General features: G+C 41.2%; 1 non-coding gene across 1 annotated transcript; it reads right to left on the bottom strand.

Moving 5' to 3' along the window:
- Window positions 1–367: 367 nt before the first annotated feature.
- On the bottom strand, window positions 368–474 carry LOC120257052. The gene has a single exon (XR_005535500.1). It is a non-coding gene; the product is annotated as a small nucleolar RNA R71 (small nucleolar RNA).
- Between the last annotated feature and the right edge of the window lie 20,080 nt (window positions 475–20,554).

The following is a 20,554-nucleotide window of genomic DNA, read 5'->3' as shown; positions in this document are numbered from 1 at the left end:
CAAACATTTCCGATTAAGCCAGACCTTCAGTGTTGGGGACACAGTCGAGTATTGTGCGTCCCCCGATTATAAAGCTCAGAATTTCGAACTGAAGCCAGCATTTATCCACATGTTGCAGTAATCTGCACAATTCAATGTTTTGGCCGATTAAGATCCAAACAGTCATATAGAGAGCTTTTTTGAGGTGTGTGATATGCTGAAGATAAACGGGGTGACGGATGATGCAATCAAGTTGCGAGACTTCCCATTTTCCCTAAAGGGGAGAGTGAAGCAGTGGCTACACTCATTACCTAGAGCGTCAATTACCACGTGGGAGGAGATGGTAGAAGCTTTTCTGGCCCGTTATTTTCCTCCCAGAAAATCAGCAAAGCTTAGGAACGAGATCTCATCCTTCGTTCAGTTAGAATTGGACTCTCTATTCGAGACATGGGAAAGGTTCAAGGAGCTCCTGAGAAAGTGCCCGCAACACAGATTCCCGAAGTGGAAGATCGTTCAGACCTTTTATAATGGTTTGAACCCGAGTACAAGGCAACTCTTGGATGCGGCAGCAGGAAGTACCTTAGGTAGCAAGACCCCCGATGAGGCCCATCAGTTAATTGAAGAAATATGGTTAAACAACTACCAATGGAATGCTAGGGAGAAGAAAAAAGTGCCCGGTCTCCATGAAATAGATGCGGTAACTTCATTAGCGGCTCAAGTGGAAAATTTGAGTAAGAAGTTAGATCTTCTAACTTCAAATAGAGTGTTGGCCATGACTAATTGCACCGGGTGTAGTGGAGGACATGCTCCCTCCGATTGCCCAATCTCTATCGGTGATGTTTCTTCGGTGGAGAACGTTGATTTTGTAGGTAATGGCATGAGACCTCAAGGAAACCCATATAGAAATACCTACAATCCGGGTTGGAAGAATCATACCAATTTCTCATGGAGTAATCAGGGTTCACAAAAGGCCATGGGGCCACCGGGTTTCCAACAACAACAACAAGCCCCTCAGGTGGAAAACAGAGTCTCAGGTTTGAAAACCCGAATGAATGACTTAGAGAAGCACTTGACTAGATTTGTGCAATCTGCAAATACAAGGTTTGAATCAGTCGAGGCTGCACTTCGCAACCACACAGCCTCTTTGCATAACCTTGAAAATCAGGTGGGGCAAATTGCGAAGTCTCTCTCTAAAAGGCCATATGGAAGCTTGCCGAGCAATACAGAGACCAACCCTAGAGAGCACGTGAAGGTGATCACTTTGAGAAGTGGTCATGAGGTTGAAGGTAGGCTTACGAGTGAGAAGGCAAAAGAACACACACCCGAGGTTATAGAGGTAGAAAAAGGAACAAGCAAAGAGAAAGAGGTGGCACCCCCACCTTTCAAGCCAAGAATCCCTTATCCCTCTAGATTGAAAAATGACCAAGGGGATGAACAGTACAAGAAGTTCCTGAGTTTGTTCAAGCAACTCCACATCAATATTCCTTTTGTTGAGGCATTGGCCTAAATGCCTAAGTATGCGAAGTTCTTGAAAGACTTGTTGACTAACAAGAGGAAGTTGGAGGAAAGTGCTTCAATGATTTTAGATGCTTCATGCTCGGCGGTATTGCAAAAGAACATGCCAAACAAGAAGAAAGACCTGGGAAGCTTCATCATTCCGTGTAATATTGGCAATCTAGGTGAGGAAATGGCATTGGTGGACTCAGGGGCCAACATCAACGTTATGCCATACACCTTCTTTCAAAAGCTAGGCTTTGGCGAGCCTAGGCCTACTCAGATGACTTTGCAACTAGCGGACCGAACAGTGCGACATCCGAGATTCATCATTGAAGACGTGCTTGTCAAGGTGGACAAGTATATTTTTCCGGTTGACTTTGTAGTGCTAGACATCGATGAGGATGCGGATGTACTTTTGATACTTGGGAGACCGTTCTTGCGGACTTCCAAGACATTGATTGACATGAACGGCGGAGAGCTAACTTTGAGGGTTGGAGATGACAAGCTCACATACCACCTTTCTGAAGCCATGCGGCTTTCTCTTGATTTCGATGATACTTTATACTTTCTAGACACTACTGATGAGATTGTTGATGAATACATGCAGGAAATGTTCAATCCGGACCCATACGAGGGATTGTTCAACCAAGAGGAGAATTATGAAGAAGTAATGATGCTTGGTTCGATGGAAGAAGTACCATCTACCCCGGGGATCTTGAAGAAGGTGCTCCGGAAAATGAAAAGGGCTAGGAGATGCCACCGGAAACACTCCAAGGCTATTGGTGACATCCGTAAACCAAAGGAGTTGGATGAACCATCCCTAGGTGGTCTAAAGCCTGATAATTCACCCTCTATCATCAAGAGACTTTGCACATCATGCTTTCAAGTCATGGGTAAGAGTGCGACCTTCATCTATGAACCCCCGTGAGGTAAGACAAGATACATCAAGGTTAGTGACGTTAAACAAGCGCTTCTTTGGAGGCAACCCAAGTGTTTACTGTTTTCTTATCTTCTAGTTTAGTTTGTTTGCATGAATAATTTGTTAAGTGTTGGTGTCTTAATTTTTAGATGCTTGTGCTGAGATTTTCTTGTGGGCTTTGAGTATTCATCGTCTGTTTTCATGTGGAATTGGCGAAGTTATGTCGTTTGAACCTTATTCCATGTTTTTCGCTGGTAAAACATGCATACTAGGACAGGCTCTGAGTGTGTAAACATGTTCAGAAACTTTCTGCAGAGCCTGCAGGTTTTTCTAAGGCATCCAGTGAAAACGCACGGGCGTGTGGAATTTTCGCACGCCTGTGGATTTGTATTGCGAGCTCATCCAGAAAAGGCACAAGGGCGTGCGGCTGCCCTTGTGAACAACCATGCGAATATCGCACGCCCGTGGGTAATTTCCGCACGGGCGTGTGATTTCCTGCAGAGTTTGTCAAATTATCCCCAGAGCGCACAGGGGCGTGAACTCGCACCTGTGGGCGACCTTGTGAAAACCGCACGGGCGTGGGTAATTTCCGCACGCCCGTTCGAATCTCTATAGAGGAGCTCTCACCATCCTGAGAAGACACAGGGGCGTGCGCTTGCCCCTGTGAGTTGAGATTGTGAATGTCCACGCCCGTGCGTAATTGCCGCACGGGCTTGCGAAACACTTAGGAGATTTTCTCGGATGTCCAGAGCAGTCACAGGGGCGTGCATCTGCCCCTGTTGGTCTGGCGCAAGGGCGTGCGTAATTTCCGTATGCCTGTGGAGGTGCGTTCAGAGACTGTGTGAGTTTCTCCCGAGAGCGCACAGGGGCGTGCATCTGCCCCTGTGGTGCTCTCTTAATGAGGCACACGGGCGTGGGTAATTTCCGCACGCCTGTGTGAATGCGCAGAACACCAAGGGGCGCGACTTCTTTTTAAAGAGGAGTTGTTTCTTTCTTTGTTCACATCCTCTATTCCTTTGAGAATGCCCTCACATCATTCCCTGACTTCCTTGTGTCAATTTGGTGGAGTAATTGCAAGGTTTTATGGCCGAATCTTAAGTTTCTCATCTCAATTCGTCGGTGAGCCCTCTTTTTCTATTTTCTTGATTTCTTCGTCAATTCATGATTTAATTAGATGAATCCTGTCAGACATTCTTTGTTTCTTCCATGAGGGGGATTAGTCATGTTTAGAACAAAGTTCGAAGTAGTTTTAAGATTTATTTTTGGATTTTTCAAGCAGGGCCGTACGGGTTTTTCACGCCCGTGGATCCACACGGGCGTACGGAAATTCCGCACGACCGTGTGGAATTCTACAGTAATGCTTTATCATCTTGTTTGACCGATTTCTTCTCAAATTTTTCAGGCGCGCCCGTGCAGGTTTTTCACGCCCGTGGATCCACACGGGCGTACGAAAATTCCGTACAACCGTGTGGAATTCTGCAGTAATGCTTTATTATCATGTTTGACCGATTTCTTCTCAAATTTTACAGATTATGGCACCTCGGTCGAAGAAGCAAGCTGATAAGCAGTCATCTTCTGAGTCTGAGGACATGAGTTTCACCATTCCGGAGCACAGGGTTCGTTTTAAGCGGCTGTCAAGAGTTCATTTTGGACAGACTCGATTCTTTGATACGAGTATACTGACATATCTACAGCAGGGAGACGAGTTGGCAGACGAGGTTGAGGATCTCGTATTAGTAGGTGGTTGGAGGCAGTTATTGACTATTAGAGAGCCAGCCATACGAGAGCTCGCACTAGAGGTCTTGTCATCATTTGATTTCGACAGATCCTATTCGAGCTTTGACAGTATTAATACCATTCAGTTCAGAGTATTCGGACACCACCATAGCTTGAGCGTTACTCAGTTTTCAGTTCTACTTAGATTGTATGAGGAGGCATTCACAGACACTGAGGAGTACTCTCAGTTACCGACTGATTATCCTGGAACCATGACCCCGCAGAGAGCGTACAGAGTGCTATATGGTCAGTGTCAGTACGAGCAGGGGGTGTCCAAGGCTACGTGCCTTTCCTGACCTACATACAGATATTTACATGCCATCAGGAACTTTTGTACTTGTAATCGATGGTCAGGGTGCTATGTGGTCAGGGTCAGAGCTTACAGAGTGCTATGGTGTTCGGAGCCGACAGGAACATCTGTACTTGTACTCGATGGTGCAGCACGTACCGATTCACTTAGGACAAATCATGGCAGAGTACATAAGACATCTGGGGCATTATGCTAGACTAGGATCGATCTTCTCGGGCCCCTACATTATGAGATTAGTGATGGGCATCGGTCTCTTGGATGCGATTCGTGGGGCTGAGAAGACTAGTATAACTACCCATCTGGGTTTAGAGACACTAAGATTGATGGGCATGGTCCATAGAGTTTGGACAGGGGTTTATACGTTGGTGCTACCAGCTCTAGACATAGCTGAGGGTGAGGTTGATCATGCCGAGGCTTCCCAGCCTGCTCCCCAGCCTCAGTCAGCACCGATGGAAACAGAGGCACCTTCGGCGGTAGAGGACTCTCCTCCCGTATGTATATTTTCACCATCTCGAGCACATGATCGCTTCGAGAGGCTCGAGAGTGCGGTGGGAGTGATACAGACCGAGGTGGCTGAGGCTCGAGCAGAGATTACCGAGATTAGGGCTACACAGGCCACTCAGTACACAGAGTTCATGGCACGATTCGATGTATTACAACAGATCTTAGAGCGAGACGTCACCTTCTCATTTGTCTTGCGACCGAGGACTCCTCAGCCCCCCCTCTCCCCCCGGCATCTCCAGCACCCCCATCCTCTGTACTAGCACCGGTGGGTCCACCTTATGTTTCCCCACCACCAGCAGTAACAGAGGAGCCGACAGAGCGTGACACCGACATTTGACTTTATTTTTTCTACATTTTCTTTATTCTGCATTTTATTTTAGACTTGTTCACTCAGAAAGGATTCTCCTTCTGAGTTTATTTTCATTTTGCAGTTCGAGTTGTATTCATTGTCTATCTTTTATATATACTTGAGTTATTTTGTTTTTATTGAGCTTCGCTGAATCCCCTCGTATATGCGTGCAGATGGTCTTGTCATTTGGGAATTGAGACTTTGTCATGGGCACGGCGAAGGTGCTTTGGCACATGACCGTGTGAGCTTCACAACCCGTTGGAACACTACTCCCAAGCATTTGGCTTCATCAAACACAACACTAGGAATCAGGGGAGTATTGTTTTAAGTGCTTCTCCCACATTTTCTTTTGATTGATATCCATTATGAGTGAGCTTGCATGTGTACATTGGGGACAATGTACAACTTAAGTGTGGGGGGTGGGGGAGTTTCATAGTGTACACATCCTTTTTATCGTTCTTCATTGATATACATTCTCACATAGCTAATGGCGGTTCACCTTAGTTGCATTGATTGTATTCTTGAGTTTAAGAGAATTTTTAACATTCAATATCTTCATGCTCTAGTTTTATTTGAATTTGTAGGAATTTTTGCCCTATTTACACTCAGTACACTGCTCACTCTTTAAAACTCTATTGGAAACTCATGTTCGATGTTAAAAGGACTAGTTATAGTTGTTTCTTGTGTTAAATTCTAAAAAAAATGATGAAAAGAAGGAACAAAAATAGTTTTCTTGTTTGTTTCGCATTTTGGGTGGAAAGAGCTACCACCTATGTAGTATGAAGCTACTCTCATAAGTCATATACTAGTTATGCCCTAATGAGAGAAAGAGCTATCTCATAGGATGAGTGAAAGCTACCACTCCGGAAGAAAGAGCTACCACCTCGAAAAGTATGAAAGCCACCTTAGCGGCCGCTTGGGAAAGGGCTACCTTAGAGAATGTGTGAAGCTACTACCATTTTTAAAATTTTTATTACTTTCTTGTTGTAGATAAATAAGTTCCTTATACTTAGAGCTTTGAGGAGTATACCTTGGGTTGACTTGAGTGAGTCCACACACTTTCACGATTTCGGGTTTGTTTCTTTTTTTTTCTTTTTATTCAAGTTTTTAACTAGAGTTTCGATTTTTCATATTTAGTGTTGAGATTTCCCTTACTTGTAGAATGCTCTCTTTGTATACTTTGGTGAACCTAAGGCCAAGCACTTTCAATATTTTCTTCATTGATACACAGAATGTTTAATTTTTGCTTGAGGATAAGCAAAAGTTTAAGTGCGGGGGAGTTTGATAAGTGCTTGTGCGATATGAATGAGAAGCATTCTTTTCTTATGTTGAGCATTACTTTTCTCAGGTTTTTACACTAATATGTATGTTTTTATGTTACTTTTATGCAGGTTGGGTTGTGAAATCAATTATCAAGGAAAGAAGCCAATGTGGATCATAATGCACCGATTTTGGAGGAAATCTTGCTAAAGTTCAAATGCGAAGTTATGAGTCAGGTGCGAGATGCTAGAGTGTGTGCCAACCTCCTCCTATTTGAGGTAGCACAACCATTTGGAGGGGCACAAGGGCAGTCACACTCAAGCATTCCGACTTATGCACATAGAACAAGATCTTCATCAATTTATCCGTCATTGAAGAAGCAAAGCGATCCAGGGCATAAACATGTGCCCGTTTATGTTAACTCGATGAAAAGTGGGTTCGGGAGTATTTTTGGTAGAGTTACTGTTCACAGCCGGCCGAAAATGACAGTTTCAGAGAATCAGCATGAGCGTGTGGAAATTACCCACGCCCGTGCAAAAATTCCACAGGGGCGTCCACAGGGGCGTGTGGATTCCTGATTCCAGCCCTATTTAAAGCCGATTCAGCCCCGATTTCAGGATTCTTTTCTCCATCTTTTCCCCAACTTGATAGAGGGTTTCGGCTTGGGTTTTGAGAGGTATTGGCTAGGGTTTTGGAGCGGTTCTACGGCTCCGACATCGTCATTCCTTTGGAAGAAGCTTGGTAGGGGAGCTTCCGTCGAGGCGTATCCTATACCGGACAAGGGAATCCTTGTACGATGAGTAGAGGACTTTTCACAATACCATCGACACGACTATCGAGGGGGTTTCTCTATGGATTCATTGCTTTTATATTCTATTTCTTTGATTGTACTTAGCTCCATGGAGAGCTAAACCCCTAGTGGGTAATTGGGTATTTGTGAACCCTAGGATGTATTTGTTTCATTGAATCTCTTTATTATGCTTTCAATTAATTGATGTTTATTGTGAGTTCCAACCTTGAATGCTTGATTGTATGAACATTTCCCCTAGAGTGACACTAGGATTGAGAGTTCTTGTTGGTAACCTTGTGAGTGAGTGACAAACCGCGAGCGTTTGAGAGGGTGAATCGAGAGGTACAGGAGCGTCCCCTTTCCCATTCGACGTGTTGGATTCTACCTCCGTTCCTCGAGTTTTTTGCGGCCATAATAGAGTGAATTATCTAAGGGATGACCCTCCACTGGGGCTTAGTTGTGCGTGCAACGGAGAGAAGCATTGAGGTGATCTTAGTATCTAGGGCTTAATCGTGGTTAGGGACCTTCCACCTAGTCCAAAGTGTTAGGTCTATAATTAGGAAGGGATTTATCACTTGGAATCCCTAGAGCTCATTGCAACTCTATTCGAGTGCGAGGTTGAGAGGTTATCTAATCTCTCCTTCGGGACATGTATAGAGTTAGGTATAGTTGACCTTAGATTTGGGATTATGTATTTAAGGATTTCCATGACTCACCATTGCATTAATTAGAAAGCATAATATAGGGTTATTGCACTTGAAACGATTGTCCTAGGCAGAGCATTATCCGAGTACCGCATCTTTATCGATTGCCTTACCTCTTCCTTTACTCGTGCTCTCTTACTTGTTGTTTTTACTTTTGAGAATTGAATCATTGTCATACTTATCACTACTGATCTTTCACATAGCTAAGAAGCGGATTAAGTTTTTTTATTCTCTACTCCCTATGGATTTGATACCCGCTCATCCAGGATTATTACTTTGACAAACCCGTGCACTTGCGGGATATACGCAAGGGGACCTTGTCAATATACATAAAATAAAATAAAATAGTTGTGTGCAGTCTCTTAATGGCTAGAGTTTTATCTAGAAAATGAAGGACTCTTGACTGATTGTTGAGAGTGTTTTTAGCATTTCTAATGCTAGTTATCATCGTGTGTGGGATGAATGGACATCTTGGGGTAACTTAGGGTATGGAGAATGAGGTTGGAAGTTTACACACACTCACATGATCACTTTAGGTGAAACAAGATTATTTTTCTACTTGGTTACTCATAGAACAATTCACTATCTTCATATCTTTTCATCTGTGATTGTGGAGTTCTTTACTTTGAGCTTGAGGTCATTCATTTAGCCGTTTATCTTCTTGCCCATGTTCTTCATGGTTGTTTGCTTGGGGACAAGGAAACGCTTAGGTGTGGGGATGTTTGATAAACACATAAATGAGTGTATTCTATACATATATTTGTTATACTATTCACATTAATTGATAAATTGATGTCATTTTTGTGGTTTAATTAGTCTTATTTATGTTACAGGACTCAATGATGCCTATGTGAGCTGGATGACGCATGTGAGTAAAAAAATTGACACTGAAAATGACATTTTAGAGCCTCGTGCATTATAATAGGCACTGTATCAGGCACTATAGCTCAAAGAAGTTAGGAAATGGTGAAGTCTCGGGTTTTGTCAAAAGGCTTTTTGATGGCCACAACCGTTAACCAACTGAAAATGCGCAGTTAACTGTAGGAATTTTACTGTAGGAATTTTTAGGCACTTCACAGAAAGTATCATAGAAATCCTGAGGCTATTACGGGCTCCTTCTATCCATGAACGAGACCATGAAGCTAACCCAAAATTGATTTTAAAAGGGTTTTTACGGCTTTTTTAAGGATCATTCATCCCTTTCCTTAAAGCCTTAACTCCATAATTCAGATCCAATGTGAAAGAAGGTGATTGAAGACATTTTTGAAGAGGAAATCGATGGGAGAAGCATAATCTTCAAAGATTCACCCTTGATCCTACTTATAGAAACTTGGAGACGACAAGGGAAGCCGCCCCCATTGTGGCCTATGTGGAAACTTTTCGTGTAATCCGAAGTGTCATTCGGCTTCTAACCTTTGATGGAGTTTTTCTTATGATTGTTTTAGTTGTTTTCATCATGATTAACTTTGTATTTTCTTTTATGGATGGCTAAACCCCAAGGTCATCAGTTGTCTGTGAATCTTGCGGTGAACTTGGTTGTATGATTGTTTACTTTACTTTGAATGCATGTGGTTTGATTTTATGATTTAAGCTTGCTGTTCTTTGATGTGTTGAATTGCATGAGAACTTTATGGTTTGACTACTAGGTTGTACTTGGATATGCGGGATGTGCCCTCATACTAAACTCACTTAGCTTGAAAGGGATCCATGTACAAATACACTGAGGGATTTACGTATTTTGTACCCCTCTAACCATTAGGGATGAACCTAGATGTGTGTTTGACACTAATTAGAAAATTCCATGTCCCCATTGCAATCGTAGGAGAATTTGGTTGGTAGAAATTCTGGACCAACACCCCTACTGGATTAGAAGTAATCACCGAAGGATTCAGGATTACCTATTTTAGGAATCGCTTGGTACAAAATCACCACTGCTTTGTAACCTTAGCATTCTTTAAGCATAAGTAGCCCCTAGGGAATCTGCATTCGTGACCGTCCTTTCCTCTAGATTTCCACTCTTTCATCCTGGCATATTTGCATCTTCCTTTAGTTGTTTGTATTCCATTTTGCTAGTTTAGGATACTTGCACTCCGATTTGTAGGCTAAACAACAAGTAAAGTGGACGTAATTGGCACCATTGAATTTGACCCCTGTGTCCCTCACAGGGTATTACTTGATGACCCTGTGCACTTGCAAGTGTTCACACCACTAGTGTAATCGACTACAGTGATCCACCTATACTAACCATGAGGCCTGCAGCCAAGCTCTTATGGCTTCGAATAATCACTCTACTTCAGTATTTGCTATTTGACTGGAACATTCATGTAGGCATATGGAGCCAGTGCAAAATTTTCCAATGAGCTTCATGGACATTCATGCAGGCATATACAGCTCGTGAGGCTTGCAGCCAAGCTCTTGTACCTTTGAATAATCAATCTTTTCGTCTTGGCTTTTATAAGGTATGTAGCATAAATAAAATGAATTTAAACACAAAACAAGCATCAATTGATCCAATAATGCATGGTAACATACAACAAATGTATATATATAAATATATACATTTAGACACTTATCAACAGGATGCATCCTTGTATTACACTCGCATAGTTTGAAAGGGATTTATGTAGTAATACGATGAGGGATTTGGGTATTTGGCACTAGTCTGACAATTAGGTTTGAACCTATATGTTGTGTTTGTCCCTAATTAAAGATTTCCATAAGCGTAGTGTAATCATAGGGTTAAATGGTCAGAAGAGATTCCGGTTAATACCAGTATGGGATTAAGAGTTAATCACTAAGGGATTTAGGATTAACCTACTCTAGAAATCTTTTGGCCCAAAGCAACTTTGCTACCTTAACCCCAGCATCCTTGATAAGTGCTTGTGTGATAAGAATACGAAGTGTTCTTTCCATATGATGAGCATTACTTTTCTCGGGTTTTAATGCTAATATGTGTGCATTTATGTTACTTTCATGCATATAGGGTTATGAAGTTGAAGGTTAGAGAAGGAAGCCAATGTAGATCGTGAATGCACTATTTGGAGGAAGTCTTGAGAATGTTTAAACACGAATACATAAGTCAGGTTTAAGATGCGAGAACGTGTGCCAGCCTCCTTATATTCAAGTTAGCACAATGATTTAGAGGAGCACAAGGGTAGTCACATTCAAGCATTCCAGTTTGTGTATGTATAGCAAGATCTCCACCAACGTGTCCGTATATTGAAGAAACATTGTAGTAAACACTGTAGCAAACACTGTTTTTATTCCCTACTGCAGCGAGCACTATAGGAAACACTGTAACAGGTACTATTTACAGCCGGCCGAAGAAGGAGTAAAACAGAGAATCCACATGGGCGTGTGGAAATTCCACACGCCCGTGCGAAAAATCCAAAGGGGCACCCACATCAGCGTGTGGATTCCCGATTCCAGCCCTATTTAAGGCCGATTTCAGCCCCGATTTTAGCATTCTTTTTCTATCTTTTTCCCAACTTTGGAGAGGGTGGCGGCTAGGGTTTTGAGAGATATTGTCTAGGGATTTGAGAGATATTGTCTAGGGATTTGAAGAGGTTCTACAACTCGACATCACATTCTATTTTAAACAAAGTTAGTGGGAGAGCTTTCATCAGTACCGATCCGGCGAGGTGTATCCTAAATCGAACAAAGGGACCCTTGGACGAGTAGAGAACTCTCCATAAGACCATCGCCATGACTATCGAGGGGGTTTTCTATGGATTCTTTGCTTTTACATTTGATATTATTGATTGTAATTAGCTCCATGGAGAGCTAAACCCCATAGTGGGTACTTGGATATTTGTGAACCCTAGGATGTATTCATTTCATTGAAACTTTTTATTATGCTTTCAATTAATTGATGTTTTATTTGAGTTCAAATCTTGTTGCTTGATTGTGTGAATACTCCCTTAGAGTGACACTAGGGTTGAGAGTTCTTGTTGGTAACTCTTGTGAGTGAGTGACACACCATGAGAGTTAGACAAAGCTAGATTGGAGAGGGTTGAGATGGTGGGTCGAGACGTAGCGGATTGTCCCCTTTCCCCTCCGTTGTGTATTTCCTCGAGCTTTTTGCGGTCATAGAAGAGTGAATGGGCAAAGGGATGACCTTCCGCTGGGGCTTAGTTGCAGGGGCAATGGAGTGAAGCGTTGAAGTGATTTTAGCACCTAGGGCTTAATTGTGGCTAGGGACCTTCCACCTGCATCAAAGGGTTAGGTCTATATCTAGGAAAAGGATTTATCACTTGGAATCGCTAGAACTCATTACGATTCTATACGAGTGCGAGGTTGAGAGGTTATTTAATTTCTCCTCTAGGACATGTATAGAGTTAGGCATGGTTGACCAAAGATTTGGGACCATGTATTTAAGGATCTCCACGACTCATTAATCATTAGTTAGAAAGCATAATAGAGGATTTATGCACTTGAAATGATTGTCCTAGGCAGAATAATACTCGGGTACCCCACTTATATCGATTGCCTTACCTCCCCTTTACCTGCAGTCTTTCTCTTGTTTCTTTTACTTTTGTTACGTCACATTTTGTCACACAAATCACTATTCACTTTTTATTTAGCTCAGAAACAATTTAAGTGTTTTTATTCCCTACTCTCTGTGGATACGATACCCACTCATCTAAGATTTATTACTTCGACAAATCCGTGCACTTGCAGAACATATGCAAGAGGCGTTGTCAATCCTTCTAGCGTTACTACTCCTGAGGGGATCTGCATCCATGGCCATTCCTTTCACTGATATTTCACCTCAATCTTATTATGCATTGTGGTCCTGTTTTAGATTCTTTTAAAATATTTTTAATATTTTGCAACACTTGAAATCGAACTTGTTGGTTATACAATAAGTAAAGAGGAAGTAAGGGTAGATCCTTGGCCCGTAGAATATAACCCTTGTGTCACACATAGGGTATGACTTGACGACCCTGTACACTTGCTGGAGACCCATCAATCATACAAGAAGATATTGCAAAATTAATTCTCAAAAACCTTCATCATCCACAAGCCCTAGATACATTCTAGGAAAGAAAACATGAATAAGCAAGGAAGGTGAAAATCATACCTTCATGATTTTTAGATGAAGAAGTGCATGATGATCCTTCAATCCACAATCAAACAAGGATGAAGAGGGTTAGGGAGACTCTCATCAAACTAGAATTGAAGAAGACATGGAAGAAATGGATAAAAAGGAAGGAAAAAAAGATATAAGAGCATTATACCCTTGCCTAAATACCTTGGAAAAAGCCTCACACGAGTGTGTGAAACGTCTACACGGTCGTGTGCAATGTTCACACATGCATGTGGCATTTTCACAATGCCTTGTGTTTTTTTGCTAATTACTACAGTAATGCTGCTACAGTAATACCGCTGCATTATGCTGCTATAATACCATCAAACCCAAAAAAGATACGAGGGCACCTAGACGGCTGTGTGCATGCTAGTGTGAATTTCTGGTCATGCATTCTGTAGAAAACACAAAAATGACCACTCTACAACCAAGAATTCCTTAAACTACACTACTACACATGCCCAAAAATACAGAACACTACTGAATGAAAGGTCTTTAATACTACAAGATCCAACTAATAACGCAACCCCAGCCATTGTTGGAGGGGAAAAGTTGAAAAAACTGCGCACCATAGGATAGAATATTACATAGGTTGAATATAACATTGCATAAGAAACATAAATAATACACAAAAAGAGTATAAAATTACACAGGAAGCACAAATCATTACACAGAAAGAGAAACTAATAAACATAAAATAACATCATACATAAAAATAGTAGAAATACACAAGAATGAATAAATATACTTTTTCCCCTTTTAGGGATTTCAACTAATGCCCGATAGATGTCATTTTTATAAAACTGCTGTCTCCATAGCACATGAACTATGGCATCTATCCCAAGCATAGTTTCTTGACACTTCTAGTTAATTCTTAGAGCCAAATATTTAGGGTAATGGTGCACCATTTCAAGTATCCGACAGTTGTTGACTTTCCTTTGCACACAAGATGCACACCAGCCGCCATTGTTGGGATGTCAAACATCAGCGACCTATGTGTGGCATGAGCCTATGTGTAACGGTTAAGTGAGCTCAAGTCATCAATATAGTGTACAACCCATGTTGATGTGTTCAATGAAGTAGTAGGGAAGAGGATAGTGGTCATGAGATAGACGTCAAGTAGCTTAATAAATGTCTCCTCCTCAATATCTTTACTATTCACAAGTCTGAGAAGATTTGCTTTTATTGTATATCTTAATATCTATTGTGTAACTTGCGAAGATATCTTTGCTTAAAGATAAATTGAAATTTTCGGGCTTTTAAAGGAGATAATATCCCCCTCACACCATCGACCGGTAATAAATGCACTATCCTCTGCATTGAAATCAAGTGTGCTCTCACCTATCTTGAAACGTTGGATGTGATTATCATACATTAGCATAAGCACGTCCAGCACCCCCTCTATTGTATTATGTATTCCCTTTCCATTAAATGGGCAAAAGGTGTTCCTTGAAGGATTTCCCATTACCGGCGATTGATGCGAGGCTTCAACTTAATGAGCATTGTCACAATGAGGGTCAAAAACATCTCATGTTTATGAGAATGGTACCATATCCTGTTTGAACATACAAGTTCATTCAAAATGGTGCACAGAATAAGTTCAACGTGAACGAAGGCAGAGTAACATACACTAACTAACATAGAAACAATCCACAGTAAGGAACATGTAATACATTAAAACCACAAAGAAATAAACATGAAAAACCCCAAACTCAAGTGGAAAATCAAAAAATTTTGCGTTTACACAAATTGATAAGTGCTTGACAGAACATATTTCTTTGTATGCTTTACATGCATTGAGCATCACTTTTGTCATGTTTTATGTCTCATAAATTATATTTTGCATTCCTTTGTGCAAATACGGTTGTGAAGGCTTTGTGTGAAGAAAATGAAGCAAAGATAGGCTATTAATGCATATTTTGGGAGTTTTTGTGCAATATAATTATCAAGACACGAGTGGAGCTCATATACATGGGGGTGTGTGTCAACTTCCAAGGAGGATTCAAGTTAAATTTTTTAGTTGGAAGGGCACAAAGGTAGCCACATTTCCATGTCTCTACTTGTGTGAAGTCTTCAAGAACCTTCCCAATGATGATTAGATGACAAGAAGCCTCATAGCCTACCACGCGGACGTGTGCTTGACACACCCCTTGCGTGTGACCAGCAAGTGCACGGGTTCGTCGAAGTAATAAATCCCAGGTGAGTGGGTATCGTATCCACAGGGAGTAAGGAATAAAAACACTAAGATTCCTACTTAATGAAGCGAAGATGAAACAATGATTATGTTGATAAGATGTAATGTATACAAAAAAAATAAAAGAAATAAGAAAGAGAGGCACAAATAAGTGAGAAGAAAGGCAATCGATATGAAGTTGGGTACTTGGATATTGTTCCGCCTAGGATTATTGCTTCAAGTGCAAAATCAACTATTATGCTTCCTGACTAATTCTCGATGAGTCATGGACATCCTAAGATATACAGTCCCAAACCTAAGGCCAACCGTAACTAACTCTACACTGTGCCTCGGCAGAGAAATCGATTAGTCTCAGCACCTCATACTGTGCAAAGTTGCAAGACGCTCTAGGGATTCCAAGTGATAAACCCTATTCCTATATGTAAACCTAACCCTTTGGTCCAGGCGAAATGCCTCTAGTCATAATTAAGCGCCAGATACTAAGGATTACTTCAATGCTTCACTCTGTTGCTCACGCAACTAAGCCCCACCGGAGTTCCTCTCTTAGTACTTTACTCTATTGTGACCACAAAGAACTCTAGGAAATAGAGGTAGGATAAATCACACTGGAGGGGAAAGGGGATGCTCCGCCATCTCTCGACTCACCCTCTTGACCCTCTCCAATCTAGCTTTGTCTAACCCTCGTGGTGTGTCACTCACTCACAAAAATTACCAATGTGAACTCTCAACCCTAGTATTACTCTAAGGGAGAAATCATTCAACAAGCATTCAAGATTAGAACTCAATTTAAACATCAATTAAGGAAAGCATAATAAAAGTTTAATGAAACAAATACATCCTAGGGTTCACAAATCCAACTACCCACTAGGTGTTTAGCTCTCCATGGAGCAAGATAAAATCAATAGTAAACTCGAAAGTAAAAACAAGTAATCCATAAGAAAACCACCTCGATAGTTATGTCGATGGTCTTGTAGAGTAGCCTCGTCCTTTTCCAAAGGTCCCCTTGTCAAGCCTAAGGCACACCTCACCGGATCGGTGCTGACGAAAGCTCCCCCAATAGCTATCTTCCAAGTGAAATGCGGTGTTGAAGCCATAGAACCACTCCAAAAGCTTGGCCAATCCCTCTCTAAACCCTACCAACAAGCCTCTCAAGATTTAGAGAAAAGATGGAAAGAAGGATCCTGAAATCGTGCTGAATCGCGGCTTTAAATAGGCTGGAATCGGATATCCACATGGCCCTATGGATTTTTCCACATGCCCCTATGAAATTTCCACACGCCCTTGTGGAAATTCCACACGGGCATGTGGATTCTATGGAATTATGATTTTGTGCAGGTTATGAATAGTAACTACTACAATAACTGCTAAAGTGATTTGTTGTAGTAACCTGCTACAATACCTGGCCAAAAAATACTCTTGATTCACACTTTTCATCGAGGCAACATAAATGGGCACATGTTTATGTCGTCGATCACGTCATTTCTTCAATAAAAGGCCTCATTGGTGAAGATCTTGATATCATTGCACAAGTCGGGATACAGAAATGTGACTGCCTTCATGCCCCTATAACTCATTGTAATTGCTTGAATATATGGAGGTTGCCACGCATTCTCGTATCTTTGAGCCCAACATGTGTCTTCGCATTTGTTCTTTCTAAGATTTCACCAAATAGTACATTCACGATACACATTATCTTCTTTCTTACATATTTAGCTCCACAACCCTACATGCACCAAAGTAACACAAATACAAGAACTTATTAGATAAAAGTAAAACCTGATAAAAGTAATGCTCAACGTAAGAAAAGAATACTTTGAATTACTAATACACAAGCACTTATTAGTGCTCGTCCATGTGGCGTCAAAAGAAGAGTGTTGGAGACTTGCTTTTGAAGAGTATTGTAGCAAATGTGGTGGTACTTTAGAAAAACACTATTCACCCAACAGGGTCAAAATTTGACCCAGGTGGGTGAATGAATCTACAGCTCACCCGGGGGGGGTGGAAGTTGACCTGAGTGGGTCAAGGCATGTGACAGGCATGAACTGGTTATTATAAATTGCCATTTTGAGCTATTCTTTGGGGACTTTTTCACAACGTTTGAGAGGCAAATCGGCTAGGGTTTATGTAACCATATTTGGTGTGAGGCGTGGGATTGAGAGATTTATCAGTTGAGACCATGCAGGAGTTTGGGGATCTTTCACCTAGAAGTAGGGTTAGGTCTATCCTTACAAATCGGATGTACTCTTAGGAATCCCTAGAGTTTATTGTAGTCATATGTGGTGTGAGGTGTTGAGATTGAGTGATTTCTCCACCGGGGCCTCAAAGGGGACTGGTATCGGTGGTATGGAGGTAAGGATCGATTATTCTTTGATTTCCTTGACTTGATTGACTCGGTTTAAAAACACTTGGTAAATCTTGAACTTAATGATAGATCCTAGGCGGAGCATTGCCCAAGTACCTCATCTTCATTGTTTGTGATCTCCCTTATTTCTACTCTACTTTTCTTGCTTGCAACATACATATTCTTGTGATTGAGTTCATTTTACCTTATTATTGATTCTCACTATATAGCTTAGAAGTAGTTACTACTAATATTTTTATTCCCTGTGAATTTGACTACCCGATTCATTGGGTACTTTATTACTTCGACACCAGTGCACTTGCGGTACATGAAAGGAAGAGGTGAGTCAAGTTTTTTGCGCCATTGCTAAGGAATGGGATATTAAGAATGCTAGGACTTTGTTACTTTAGTCATTCACTTTTTTATTGTTTTTCTACTCGATATTTCTTTCTTTCACCATACTCACTTTTTCTTTTCTTGATTTCAGCTATTGGTTATCACTCGAGGGAATCTTTCGACATTGGTTGAAGAAGGTTCTGAAACTAAACGTAGACTTCATAGAAGGGGCAAGAATAGAATTTTCCAACTGAAATAGAGGTTGAAGAATATGAAAACATGGTAGAAATAGAGGGGGTAGCATAGAACACTTTCAGATTTTGCCCAACTTACAGTTCGTGGGACACAATGGAGCATTGTTCAGGTATTAATTGGGGTCCATAATTTTTAGTTAAAGCCAGGTTTTATTCAGATTGTTCAGCAGTCCACACAGTTCAATGGATTAGTCGATGAGGATCCAGACAACCATACTTGCAGCTTTCTAGAAGTGTGCGATATTGGCACACCCTTTGCGTCTGTACCGCAAGTGTACGGGTTGTCAAAGTAATAAAAGCACCCTGATGAGTGAGTAGTTCTATCCATAGGGAATAGTGATAAAAAACATAAGAATTACTATTTAACTACGGTGAAGATGAATCAATAGTGGTGCAATTAATATCAATGCAAATAAAAATAAAGAAAACAAGAGAAAGACGAAATAAAATGATAGGGGAGGCAATCGATAGAAAATGGGGCCCCCAGACATTGCTCCCCCTAGGACTATTGTTTCAAGTGTAACACCAACCATTATGTCTCTTAACTAATATTTAATTACTCTTGGAAATCCTACATTATATGGTCCCAAACCTGAGGTCAATTGTGACTAACCCTACACTATGCCCCGGCGGAGAAATTGCTCAATCTCAACACCTCACATTGTGTAGGGTTGCTTAAAGCTCTATGAACTCCAAATGATAAACCCTATTTCCTAATATAGATTTAACCCTTTAGTCTAGGCGAAAGACCCCTAGTGATAATTAAGCCCCAACACTACGGATTACTTCAATGATTCACTCTGTTGCTTGCGTAACTAAGCCCCAGCGGAGTTTCTCTCTTAGCACTTAACTCTATTGTGATTGCAAAGAACTCTTGGAAGACAAAGGTAGGATAAATCACACCAAAAGGGAAAGGGGACGTTCCGCTACCTCTCGACTCACCCTCTCGACCCTCTCCAATCTTGCTTTCTCTAATCATTATGGTGTGTCACTCACTCACGAAGATTGCCAATGTAGATTCTCAACCCTAGTGTCACTATAAGGGAAAATTAATTCAACAAGTATTCAAGGTTGGAAATCAATTAAAAACATCAATTAAAGGAACATAATAAAAGGTCAATGAAACAATATCATCCTAGGGTTTACAAGTCCAAGCACCCACTAGGAGTTTAGTCTCTATGGAGCAAGATACAATAAATAATGAAATCGAGTGTAAAAGCATGCAATCCATAAGTAAAATCCCTTGTAGTCTGTATCAATTGTCTTGTGGAGTAGCCTCGTCTTCTCAAAGGGTTCCCTCGTCAAGTGTAGGGTACACCTCGCCGAATCAACACCGATGAAAGCTCCCCCAATAACTATCTTCTAAAAGAATGCGATGTTTAAGGCCGTAGAACCACTCCCAAAACCTTGCCAAAGTCTCTCCAAACTCTAGCCACAAGCGGCTCCAAAGATGGGGAAAAGATAGGAAAAAGCTCCCTCAAAATGGTAGAAATCGTGACTTAAATAGGGTTGGAATCTGGCATCCACACTGGCATGTGAAATTTTCAAACGGCCGTGTGAATTTCTAGGAAATGCATTTTGTGCGATCTGTGAACAGTAACTGCTACATTGATTTGTTGCAGTAAACTGCTACAGTACTTCGCCAAAATATTCCCTAATCAATACTTTTCATTGAGGCCATATGAATGGGCACAAATCCATGCGGTAAATCACGTTACTTCTTCAATAATAATCACATTAACTAAAATATTGCTAGCCTTAAACAAGTCAAAACACTCGAATGTGACTGCCTTTGTGCCCCTCCAATCCATATATTTGCTTGAGCACAATTGAGATTGGCACACATTCACCTATCTTTGAGCACAACTTGTGTCTTCGCGTTTGTGCACTCCAAGATTTCATCAACAAGGTGCATCCACGATCTACTTTTGGCTCCATTCTTCCACTATTATCTCCATAACTCTATATGCACAAAAGAACACAAATACACATGTATAAGTGATAAAATTTGAGAAAAGTAATGCTCAATGTAAGAAAATATTTCTTCATATTACTAATACACAAGCACTTATTAGACATGTTGAAAATTAATGGGGTTTTAGATGATGCAATTCGCTTGAGGACTTTCCCATTCTTATTGAAAGGAAGAGCCAAACAATAGCTTCACTCATGGCTTAGAGCTTCCATCACAACATGGAATAAAATGGTAGAAGCTTTCCTTGCAAGGTATTTCCCTCCGGTAAAATTGATGA

The sequence above is a fragment of the Dioscorea cayenensis genome, unplaced genomic scaffold (assembly GCF_009730915.1).
Source record: "Dioscorea cayenensis subsp. rotundata cultivar TDr96_F1 unplaced genomic scaffold, TDr96_F1_v2_PseudoChromosome.rev07_lg8_w22 25.fasta BLBR01001817.1, whole genome shotgun sequence".
Lineage (NCBI taxonomy): Eukaryota > Viridiplantae > Streptophyta > Magnoliopsida > Dioscoreales > Dioscoreaceae > Dioscorea > Dioscorea cayenensis.
Note: the sequence above shows the minus strand (reverse complement) of the source record. Positions and strands in the feature narration are given on the sequence as shown.